Source organism: Sturnira hondurensis, unplaced genomic scaffold, assembly GCF_014824575.4.
Source record: "Sturnira hondurensis isolate 20B ecotype Veracruz unplaced genomic scaffold, ASM1482457v3 Scaffold0014384, whole genome shotgun sequence".
In the NCBI taxonomy this organism is placed as follows: domain Eukaryota; kingdom Metazoa; phylum Chordata; class Mammalia; order Chiroptera; family Phyllostomidae; genus Sturnira; species Sturnira hondurensis.
The window spans coordinates 31,508,145-31,521,083 of record NW_028087015.1 but is presented as its reverse complement, the minus strand read 5'-3'; the positions used below and the strand labels follow the sequence as shown (position 1 = coordinate 31,521,083).

Sequence of the window (12,939 nt, the reverse complement as noted above, 5' to 3'; positions counted from 1 at the left end):
TAGTAAACCTTCCACACCAATTATACCAAATATATGAAATACATTGTATTTAAGAAAAAAGACTATTATTGATGAGAATAAAATATAGTCAAGATTGGGTCATGAAAATGCACAGTATATTTTAAATGTAATGATACATTTACAGAAAAATCTCACTAGGAATTTTCAGTAAGCCTAGAACTCCCAGAAAACATAAGAAATATCTAACCTACTTTTTAAAAAATTAAAATTATTCCTTAACTGCCATACCCGGTGGAATGTCATAGAGCCAATACTCTAATTAGAGTAGTTAGATTTAATTATAGCTCTTTTCAAACTCAAAAAAGCTCGCCATTGGCAAAGGGAAAATTGATGAACAGAATATGTTATTATTAAATTGTAGATTATGAGCATATATAGATTTTAAAATGTAGTTTTTGCCAATTTTATCAGAAACCATTCAAACTTTAAAACAATATTTTTAGAAAATATTACTTTGGAAGAATAATGGCAGTATCTATAATGTTCATTCTTCCTTAATTTTTGTGAAAGCACCACTCAATAATTTTAAGAAGTGAAAATGATATAACCCATAATTTTTTTTCACTTGAAGCTTACTGCTCTTGGACCTTCCTGCCAAGAATCATTATTGTAGCAATGTGTTAAATTTTACCTGCCCATCCTCTCTGAGACCAGTAATGGTCAAAAGTAATACCTACAGGGCTCTCCAACCCACAACCCCTAGGCCTCATATGGCCCAGGATGGCTATGAATGTGACCCAACACAAAACCATAAATTTACTTAAAACATTATGAGATTTTTTGTGATTATGGGTTGCAATGTATTTAATGTGTGGCCCAAGATACCTCTTCTTCTTCCAGTGTGGCCCAGAGATACCAAAAAGGTTGGACGTTCTGTTAGAACATGATGTAACATGAAATTCCTAAAAACAGAGGAAAAACATTTTAATTCAATCTTTATCATGATTTTTCCATTGCCATTTTGTCTTCTTACACCCTCCCACCCCGCAGCAATCACAAAATCATTGTCCACATCCATGAGTCCTTTAGAATTACTGAATGCTGCGCCAATGTTGCACGTCATCCTTACAAAGGGACCATGCTAATCTCCTCTGTGTCGCTCTGCTTTCAGTATATGTGCTGTCGGAAATGAGAAGAGGAAACATGCTTTTTTAAAAAAAAAACGTGAAAGAATAATGCTTTAAAAGAAAAAAGGTATGGTCAATATTGAAAATGTCTGAGTGGAGTATCTTTATGATAGGTACAACTTTCCCCATCCCCGTGTTTCTATCGGGATCCTTATTCTGTCCTTACACTGCTTTAAAATTTAAGATGATTTTCCTGGGTCCCTTATTTCCCTCACATATTATGTCATAAATTTGACCACTATGTAAGACACAGGTTCTGCATCACCCCATCCTGGCCGTTTTTCCAACATGGTCTTACTGACTCTGCCTGCCCGTCAGTGTTGCGCTGCAGGCTCAATAGGCTACTTACTCTCCCACAAGAAAAGTCAACGCTTTCCCAACTTAGAGCTTGTGTACATGTTCATATGGATGTTTGAAGGTACTTTTCTCTCTACTCTTCATATGACCGAAGCTTTACTCTCCACTGTTCAGCTTATATCTCCCAGTGAGGTAATCAGTGACTAATTTGTCTCCTTGGCTTCACTGGCTGACAAAATCTGAAGTTCCCTTCACATCCAGTTTCTCTATCATGGAAGCCTGTTTCTAACATATGTGAATTTGTGTTCCTATCATAGACTGTGCTTTATACTGATGAGTATAGATATAATGCATATAAACAAAAGCTTTCTTAATTTTTTACTGCTTATCACCTACCTTTCTTATTTAACATACTCTGTATTGTCTAGCATTTTATTGTATCAATGGCAAACATGAAGCCTCTCACATAGAAGGGATATAATATTGTATAATAATCTATTGTGGTTATCCTTAATCTCTATTCATTTTAGGAAACTTTAAATTACTTCTTTATTTATGTTATAATTAGGTTTAACAATTAAAAACTTCCAAAGACTAAACAATAGTTATTTGAAAGTACAAATTCTGAAATAAACATTAAAGTATCAGAAATGTAAATCTTCATACTTCATAGCATTATCTTCACCACTTCCTTATTCCTAGTTTCCATTCTTCCAAACCTGTTTACTTGCTATTCCCTGAGTAAAGATAGCCATTTCCAGTATTTGATCAAATACCACAATCCATTGGCCCACAGCGACATAGTGATTTCTTTCTATAAGTTATTTATTATTTTGCTTAAATGTCACTACTCTCATTATTCTTCTAACTCAACATACATTATCATATTTTTCTTAGGTCCATATAACTTACCTTTATTTTAATCTTAAACTCAGTTGGAGAATTTCAAAACGAATGTAAAACAAAACCAAAAACAAACCTAGAAATTATCCTGAATGACTATTCTCTCAACACAGATGAGAGAATAAATTTCCCAGTTTCCACACATAACGTCATCCACATCACACACACTTTTCTATATTCCATTACTAGTTCCCACTTTCATGGTGTATTAAAATTCTGTAGGCTAAGACAATATACAAAAGATTTCCTTTTTTTTTCCTTATCTTGGCCTCCTCAAAACATCTCACGAAAGACACCAGGTTGAATATGTAAAGTACCAACGTGTCAGCATCACCTGTTGAAATAAAACACTTTAGGGCTCTCTATTTCCTTCAGGTTGAACCTGATCTTTTTGACCTGGAGTTTAGAAACACTGGGTCTACTTCGGGCAGAATTTTTCTTTTTTTTTCATTCCATTCTCCATATCCAGACTCCAATAACTCAAAACTGCTTGGAATTCCTACAACATTTCTCATGTTGTTTCTTCAGCTTGGGAGCCCGTCTCACACTCTCTGCCCTTCCTTAACTCTTTCCTTTGTGACGTTTCAAACAATATGCCCTAACTCAATCTCAACTATTCACCACTAGCTCTCCAAGTATGTAGTTTATACATCCCAGTACCACCTGTGTGTATATATCACACATGCATGAGTATATGTATATGCATGTGTATGTGTATATATGTATGCATATATATATGCACATATGTGTGGAAAGAGAGAGAGTCATTTTATAATTCTGTTACCAAACAGAGGTCCAAGGGGGTGGCTATACTTGGCCCACCAAGGGATGCCAAAAAACTGCTAGAGAACAACAGGGGTCTCTCCCAAGGAGGGTATACTAATACCTACTGGGCTCATCTGTCCGCCGCCAATTGGAAAGACATCTCTCAATGCCAGAGATTTGTGAAAAGGAAACAAAATGTTTATTTAATGCTATTCAGGCCTAACGCCTGCATTAAAATATCAAAGTCCTTTAGGGTATACACTTACCCCCCCCACACACACAGCGCTTCCTTCTCCCCCTGCCCTAATTTGGGGTACCATAAATCAGGAAAAGAGCACACGTCCATTTTTCCAGGCCACTGGTATCATCAGCTGTGTTGACCGTCCAGGCAGGAACTCCAATTAATCCAAAGTCATGCGGCACCTTCCACTGGCAAGAGTTCTGTGTACCAAGTTCCAGTCAAAGTCTCTCCTGCTTTTCAGGCCACGAGGCCAAAGGGAGCACCCCAAAGCCGCGTGGGCCTCTTCTACCAAAGCTGCAGGGGTCCGCACTCTGACCAAAAGCTCGTGTCTTTCTTCTTCACCTGGCCACAGGGATCTCCATTCTGGCAAAACTGCATGGTTTTCCCTTTCACCTGGGGAAGAGGGGGTCTGCACTCTGCCAAAACCACATGGCTCTTCTTTCACCTGGCCAAGAGGAGGTCTTAACTCTGTTGAAACTGCGTGACTCTCCCCCTCAATGGCTGTGGTCTCTGGGTTTAAATCCCTGTGCCAATCTTCCTCCGTACTCCTGTTTCCGACTCCTCCTACCATCAGTTACACCTGGCAGTATTTCTGTATTATTATAAGTTTACTGGGCTGCCATCATTAGTCTGGGCAGGTGTGGCCCCATGGTGTGGAACTAATCAACTCCAAGCTCTCACGCAGGCGCTGTAACTCAGGGGACCAGCCCCCAGTTACATCCTGGGTAGAAGCCACTCCCTTCTCCCTGGCTCAAAGCATGGCCACAGCTATTTAACATATCTATGAAACCAGTTAAAGGTTATAGATACGTTAAATGACCATTCCAGAGGTTAGCTGTGAAACTGTTGCTATGCATAACAGCTCTCAATGGCCCTGCTCCATTCATCCCTTCCCCCAACTGACACCTGGGGGAGTGAGGACATCTTAATATTTCCTGGACACCCTGAGCTCTGGACCCCATCCCAAATCCTTTTCTGGGCCCCCCCTCCTGGCTGTGCCCTATTATAATTCTACATAAATAGAATTGCAATCATACATTTGTCATTCTGCTATTGTATGACCTTGAACAAGATCCTTCTCTGTGTCTTGATTTCCTCCTCTGACATGAGAATTGAACCGAAATTAAAGGACTGTTTAAAAAAATATAACAAATCATGTTTGACTCAAGAAATGCATCTTCTAAATGTTCCGTGCTTATTTTGTGGTGATTATTAAATGTGTCGTGAACATCTGTTTCTGTGTCTGTCTTTCTCTCCCCAGATTAATTCTTTAAAGCAGAATCCATGGCTTGGCTATTGTGATGTCAGCACAACACAGAATAATGGTAGGACATATACTTATGCAAAACTTTCAAAGAATGACAAAATGAACAAATTGATTATTTTGAAAATATGAAAACTTTTGTACAAGTATAGCATATTTTATTTATATGTGCTTTTTATTTTTCTGTATATATTTAACCAAGTAGTATATATTTAAAAACATGTAACATTATTTAAAATCTAGATATCACCTGTACATTTAATAGCAGCCCCTGGAGACAGTGCTTCAATTAATTCCAAATAAGCACACAGAATACCGGAAAATGACAGGCAGTGAAACCTAGAAGTGGTGTTTAAAGACCAGCTTTGTCATTGACACAGCTTGTTTCTATCTGAGTCCAGATTTTAGCTACATTTTTTTGTGATGTAAGCTCTGAGGTCCAAAGGGAATTTATGTTTCAAATTTTAAAGTATTTAGGGATAACTTCCGAGGTGATGAGGAGAAGGAGTAGTGAATGCTCAGAGATCACATAGCAGTCGTTGCTTATGCTAAACAGATGATTCCTTATTTTGCACATGGTTTTGCTGAGGGCTGCTAATGAGAAACTAGTGGTGACTTTGACAAATTGGCCAATCTAGTATGTTTTTAAAAGCTTATCTGTGTAGTCTAATAAATCTACACTCCTTGTGGCTTGGTATTTTCAATATGTAATTATGGGTGTAAATGAAATAATTGGCTATAGTGGGAAGAAGATGGAGGAGAGAGTTCACGGTTTAAAAAACATGACTTTATGAACTGTATATAATGCAGTGAAAAAATGTTTCCACAGAAAAAAAAACTATAACTCAATAAGATTGATCCTTATGCTTATTTTAAAAATTCTTCATTCAAAGGCTCATCAAGGAACATGTATGAAGGACCCATGGACAGAGACAATGGCGAGGGGGTAAAAGTGAATGTAGGAGGGAGGGAGGGATGGGTGAGGCAAGGGGGAGTGCGCGGGGAAATGGAGACAACTGTACTCGAACAACAATAAAAAGTAAACAATAAAACATTGGTCATTTGAAGTGCTAATATTTCTTGACATCATGTAGTCAACACTTGTCACTAAAATACAATTGATTTGTCTAAGTAGTGCTTCCAAGGTCTACAGGGGACACATTTATTTATTACTAAGTAAATTAAAGATACATTTTATTCTGTTTACTGACAATATATGTTTTACAATCCAGTAAGTTTATAATTTATGCAACTCTGGAATGTTCTTCCCTATTTAAGTATAATGAATTTTACATTAATTTAAATAAATACNCCTGTTTTCGGTAACAATTTGAAGTGCTAATATTTCTTGACATCATGTAGTCAACACTTGTAACTAAAATACAATTGATTTGTCTAAGTAGTGCTTCCAAGGTCTACAGGGGACACATTTATTTATTACTAAGTAAATTAAAGATACATTTTATTCTGTTTACTGACAATATATGTTTTACAATCCAGTAAGTTTATAATTTATGCAACTCTGGAATGTTCTTCCCTATTTAAGTATAATGAATTCTACATTAATTTAAATAAACACACACACATATACATACATATATACATATATCACTGAATTATAATTCTGTTAAAAATTTTGCATTTTGCTTTTTTTATATGTGGCATACTAATCTTATTAAGAAAAATGGACATTTGGGTTTCACACCCACAATGAAATTGTAGATAAGAATCAGCATAACTTTTGTTTTGCTCTGTTTTGTCGAATATAACAGAAGGAAGGAAAAGAAAGTCACATTAGGGTATTTCAAAATTTGTCATAATATTTGTGGACCAAAGGATCTTTGCCAGACAAGGAGAAAATTGAAAACAAGGAGGGAATCTAATGATTAAAAGACTGTCATGAAACTAGCTGACCACAAAAGATACTTGAGGAGATGTTTAAATTACTGATTTTTAAGTGATATTTCATTGTCAATAAAGCCAGGATATACTCATAGGAATCTGAATTATTGGTGAGGAGAGAAAATATCATTGGGAGTATGCAGATCAAGAGTCAGCTTAGGTGAGTATATCAATGTTCATCCAAATGGATACTGCAGTGTAATTGTCTGAGAATGATGGCATTATTTCAGGTATAGAAAAAACATGCAAGTCTATTGCTATTATAGACCAACATTAACAGAGAACAATATTAGTCTGGCATATTAAAAAACATGAAGAGGAAGATCATTACATGCAATTTAAAGCTGTGTTTTCATCTTAATATTGGTATAGTATAATTGGAAAGGAAAAGAATGCTATAAAAATAACATTTAAGACAAACAAGAAGTTCTACACTAAATTCAAATTCAAAGGTTATGAAAATTGCAAAGCAAACCCTACAATAGAAAAAGGAAACCTTTAATTTGGTTGTTTACAGGGGCGATGTTGACTTCTGGATGGGATCATTTTTTCCCCTTAGGGTAAGTGGGCAGAAAGAATTTTTTAGGTGGTATTTGGAAAAAAGAAACCTGGGAAACTTGGGGAAAGAGCAGTGAGGACTGGGTGAACTAAAGAGAATGACCAGAGAGAAAAACCTGTAGTATTTGCAGCTATTTTGGTCTCCAATAGGAAAGCTGGCTGTTAAGCTTGTTAAGCTTATTGGTAGAACCATGGCAGTTCCTAAAGGCGCTGGGCGGTAGAGGGTGATGTTGGTATCAGTGCAGTGCCACAGAACTGATTTTTGAGGGATGGTGTGACACAGGACCAAAAGGAGATATTTCAGTAGTCTTCAATCATTTGGGTGCCAGATATGTATGTTTTATTCTGTTTGCCATTCCACACCAGTTATCATTGACTTGCTCTGTCTCTAACTTCTACAATTTACTCGTGTACTTGATTAATGACTTTGGGCCATTAAGTACAAAGCAAGCATTTGAGAACACGAAGAGATAATTTTGAACCTGCATATTCTGATGAGAAATAAAAACTAGTTAGTAGCTTTAGTATTATGCATTGTAAATGTGAAATATTAACATATGCATGCTTTTATTTTCTCTTTTTTCATTTTGACCACAAAAGTAGGATCTGCCAAGTCTCCAAGTGACAAATTGTCACAGGAAATGCAGAGAAAAGGGAACCAAATTATGGCTTTTGATTTCAGAAACAAGAGTAGAGTTATAAGAATATTTTTTTCTGTGTGTGGAAAATTATATGTTTCAGAAGAGCTAATTTTATGGCCCAAAGTACCTACGATATTATGTATTGGCATAGAAGAAATGAAGTAAAAGAGTAAGGGGCCAAATAAATACTCTGAGGAAAAAAAACCTCACATTGAGTATAAGTGATTTAGAGATTTGAGAGAAGAGAGCCATTTAATCATGTGCCAAAAAATTTAAAGGAACCCCATATTTTTCAATTGGATTTTTAAAAAGTAAATTTGAATTTATAAAGTCCAAAATACATGTGGTAGATAGCAATTTGAGAAGGTAGAAAAATAATTTTCAGAGGCCAACATTTTAGATTCATTCTTCTTTTATCGTTACTTCCTTCTCTCTGTCTCCCTCCCTCCATCTCTCTTTTCTTCTTTCCTTCTTTCCCTCCTTTCTTCTTCTCTTCCTCCCTCCCTCCCTTCCCTCCTTCTTTTTTTCTTTCACCTTATATAGTTTATTTAGTTGATCTAAAATAGTTAATGTATTTCTCAAATATTAATATATAGTATATTACATAAACAAAAAATGTCACACATGAATCATCCTTCATGAAAATAGTTTACATGCGTATAAGTAATTTTAATTAATTTTACAATTTGCTTATGAGTACAATGTAGCATGTACTATATCATATTTTGTACTATATCATGTATTATATCATGTACTATATCAAATATTTATATCATATTTAAAATTTTTTTGAGCCTTGAAATTAACAACTTAATTGAAAAGTGATTCTTAGAGCTCCCATTCTCTGCTTAAATATGTTAATTAACTAATTAATATATGTAATACTATATAAATTAATTATATTTAATATAATTAATTAAATTTAATTTTCCCATTTGCTTATGAGTGCAATGTAGCATGTACTATATCATATTTTGTACTATATCATGTATTATATCATGTACTATATCAAATATTTATATCATATTTAAAATTTTTTTTAGCCTTGAAATTAACAACTTAATTGAAAAGTAATTCTTAGAGCTCCCATTCTCTGCTTAAATATATTTCTTCCTATTTTGACTTCAAATTCTTATTTGTTAGTCCTTCCCATTATATGCCTTATTAAAATTAATTACTATTCCTAGTTATACCTAGCACATTTGTAACTACACTTGTATGAAACTGTGTCTCTCTTAATTATATATTTTAGTGGGACACGGGACATGACTACATTTTAATGTGATACAAGAGGCATGTTGTACATTAACTACTTGTTTTTGTACAATTAGGTATTAATTGTATTGATGTCATGGGAATAATCCAAAGTTTATAAACAATACAGAATCAACTCCCAAAGAGTTTATATCATAAAGCAAGTGATTAAGGCATACACAAACAGAATACAGATTCTAAGTTTTTGTATAGACCATTGTTTTAGTAAAGGTACAAATATAATTTTAGAGCACAAAGACAGAAAAAGTTAATTCTCCTTGGAGTAAGTTTAAATAAGGCACTGCAGTGGATTCGAAGAACAGAGTTTTAACAAAATATGCAATAGTTTTCCAAAGTAGAAGTATTGTAACAGGTGAAAGACCAACCACCCCATATATAGTTTAACTTTGCATTTAAAACTGGCAAAGGAAATAGACTTCCAGGAAATCCAGGAAGCTCAGAGAGTCCCAAAGAAGTTGGACCCAAGAAGGAACACACCAAGGCAGATCATAATTACATTAGCCAAAATTAAAATGAAGGAGAGAATTATAGAAGCAGCAAGAGATAAGGGGACAGTCACCTACAAAAGAGTGCCCATCAGACTGTCAGTGGATTTCTCAAAAGAGACTTTACAGGCAAGAAGGGGCTGGAAAGAAGTATTCCAAGTCATGAAATCCAAAGACCTACATCTACGATTGCTCTATCCAGCAAAGCTTTCATTTAGAATGGAAGGGCAGATAAAGTGCTTCTCAGATAAGGCCAAATTCAAGAAGTTCATCATCACCAAGCCCTTATTATATGAAATGTTAAAGGGACTTACCTAAGAAGAAGATGATAAAAAATATGAACAGTGAAAGGACAGCAAACTCACAGTTATTGATAACCATACCTAAAACAAAAGCAAACTAAGAGGACAGCTAGATCGGGATCAGAAACATAGAAATGGAGATGACATGGAGGGTTAGCAACAGGGGAGTGGGAGGAGAAGAAGCAGGGAGAAGGTACAGAGAATAAGTAGCATAGACGGTAGGTAGAAAATAGACAGGGGGGAGGGCAAGAATACTGTGGGAAATACAGAATCTAAAGAACTTGTGACACATAGACATAAACTAAAGGGGGGATGTTGGGGGAGGGGGTGTGCAGGGTGGAGGGTAGTGAAGTGGGGGAATAGGACAACTGTAATGGCATAATCAATAAAACATATTTTTAAAAAAAGAGCTATATACTTAGTTGATAAAGAGCAGGCAAATATTACTTCATTTATTCTACTTACAAAATAAAGCTTTTATTTTTATTGAAGTAATGTTTTTCTCTATTTTGTCTTATTTCTATTTCTTATCACGTGATATTGAAATATAAAAATACATAATTAATAGCATGAATTAAGGATGTGGTAGATATCCAGCATAAAATATTGAATACTTGAATATTGAAACTCTAGTTAATTATATATTTTGCTTTGGCCAACACAATTTAATAAAATTGATGCAGAATTTTGCTTATGCCACAGTAAAATCACTATAATGTATTTATATAATGATTGTAAATATTAAAATGATTACAAATGTGACTAATTATATGATTTTAGTTTTTTGCCATAAAGATTTCCCACTTGCTTTTCTTTTTCTTTGTTTTTTTTTTTTAGATTTTATTTATTTATCTTTAGAGGGGAAGGGAAGGAGAGAAGGAGAGAAACATCAATGTATGGTTGCCTCTCATGAGTCCTCTGCTGGGAACTGGCCTGCAACCCAGGCATGTGCCCTGACTGGGAATCAAACCATGATCCTGTGGTTCACAGGCCCGTGCTCAATCCACTGAGCCACACCAGCCAGGGCCCTAGACTTGCTTTCTTAATTATTTTTCTCTCAAGATCCTATTCTACAATTAAATAAATATTTTGGCAATATCTGAGCTGAAATTGGAATATACTAAATAAAAAATTGCTATATTTGATCAAAATTGACATTCAAAATGATTGGCAGTTGCCTTGTGTGCTACTTATTTGAATTTCACCAGTTTATTTTTTTTTTGATGTTTGTTTTTTTTTAATTTTATTTATTTATCATTAGAGGGGAAGGGAAGGAGAGCAGAGAAATATCAATGTATGGTTGCCTCTCGTGAGTCCCCCACTGGGAACTGGCCTGCAACCCAGGTATGTGCCCTTGACTGGGAATTGAACCTCAATTGTGTGGTTCGCAGGCCCACGCTCAATCCACTGAGCTATACCAGCCAGGGCTGAATTTCACCAGTTTTAAGGATTCTTATAAAGTTTATGATTGATGATAAACATATTTAATGTGTAAATAAATTCTAAATATATTTATTTTAGATGTAACTTTTAATTACTTATACAGTTCAACATACTATTTTGAACTTTCTGATATAAATATCAGAGATTTATTTTCACCCAAGGACAATTGTTTCAGTTCTAAAACCAAGGTGCTAAAAATAATACATGGTGATAGGAATAATACATGTGATTTCCATGGCACCCATGTTAGCATGAGTAGGCTAAATTCTACAGAGCAAAGCTTGTGTGTGTTTTCAGAATAGTCCCATGAGAAAATACCTGTTTATCTTAAAGTTAGAATTATAAGTACTATTGAAATATCATTTTAATGTAATTATCTAAATTATTTATGTTTCTTATAAAATATGTCATATATATTACCTCAAAAGAAGATATACAAGTCTGAAATTTAATTCTTTTTTTAATTTAAATTTATTTAATTATTTTTCAAGTACAGTTTTCTGTCTATTACTCCCATCCCATCCCACCCCCCATGTTCCCCCCCTCCCTCCCATTTCCACCCTTCTCAGTTGTTGTCCATGTATCCTTTATATATTGTTCCTCTAAATCCCTCCCCTATTTCCCCTGAAATTCCCTCCCCTCTTCCTTCTGGTCACTGTCAGCCTGTTCTCTATTTCAGTGTCTTTGGTTATATTTCGCTGAACATATGCACCCCAATGTTCATAGCAGCACAATTTACAATAGCCAAGAATTGGAAGCAACCTAGGTGCCCGTCAGTAAATGAATGGATCAAAAAACTATGCTATATATACAGAATGGAATTCTATGCCGCAGAAAGAAAGAAGGATCTCCTACCTTTTGCAACAGCATCGATGGAACTGGAAAGCATTATGCTGAGTGAAATAAGCCAGGTGTTGAAGGACAAATACCATATGACCTCACCTTTAACTGAAATTTAATTCTTCATTAGACTTTGGTAATTAAAATTCAAGTCATGGGATAAAAACCACTAATTTTTCCTGTATGTTGGTCGAGGGAAGTTGGTCAGTGATTTTACTTAGATGTTGTTAAAGGTTATGGAGAGATGATCTGGGCAATTTACTGACTATTAAACTCATCTCATGGTAACGAATTGCTTGTATAATTATTGCGTATATATAAACATAGACTTAACAATAGTAGTTTGTTCTATAAATTTGAAAATAAGTACAATGAATATTTAACAATATTTAATGAGGAAGGTCTTCAGGGATCATAATCAGTAATTACGTTAACAAGCCTCTTAAAAATTTAAAGTAATTGAAACTCACATGAAAATTTGCATTACAATATCAATCTACTTTTTAGGTCACTTATTTCTTGTTTATTGTTAAATTACACTAACTATTTTACAACTATATGTTATATATACATGTATAGCTAAAAAGATAGAACAATTTTCTTTATGCTTTCAACAGAGAAAATTTAAACACATTCCTAAAAATGAGTTATTTTTGTCAAATCAATTCTTCATTTTTTCCAGGATAATTCAATAGTTATTGGCATATTTCAATTGACGACCCTAATTGGTCTCCTTGCTTTTATCTTTGCTCCTACTTATTATTCTCTATGAGCAGGCAAATAATTCCTTCTTAAATATAAATATGTATATTTCAATGCCCTGATCAAATCCTATAAATAGAGTCCCAACTTTCTTATGACCAAAAACACTGATT

At 34.7% G+C, this 12,939-nt stretch overlaps 1 non-coding gene across 1 annotated transcript; it reads right to left on the bottom strand.

Annotated features, from left to right (window-relative positions):
• Positions 1-1,048: 1,048 nt before the first annotated feature.
• On the bottom strand, positions 1,049-1,157 carry LOC118998920 (U6 spliceosomal RNA). Its single transcript, XR_005068993.1, has one exon. It is a non-coding gene; the product is annotated as a U6 spliceosomal RNA (small nuclear RNA).
• Positions 1,158-12,939: the final 11,782 nt, after the last annotated feature.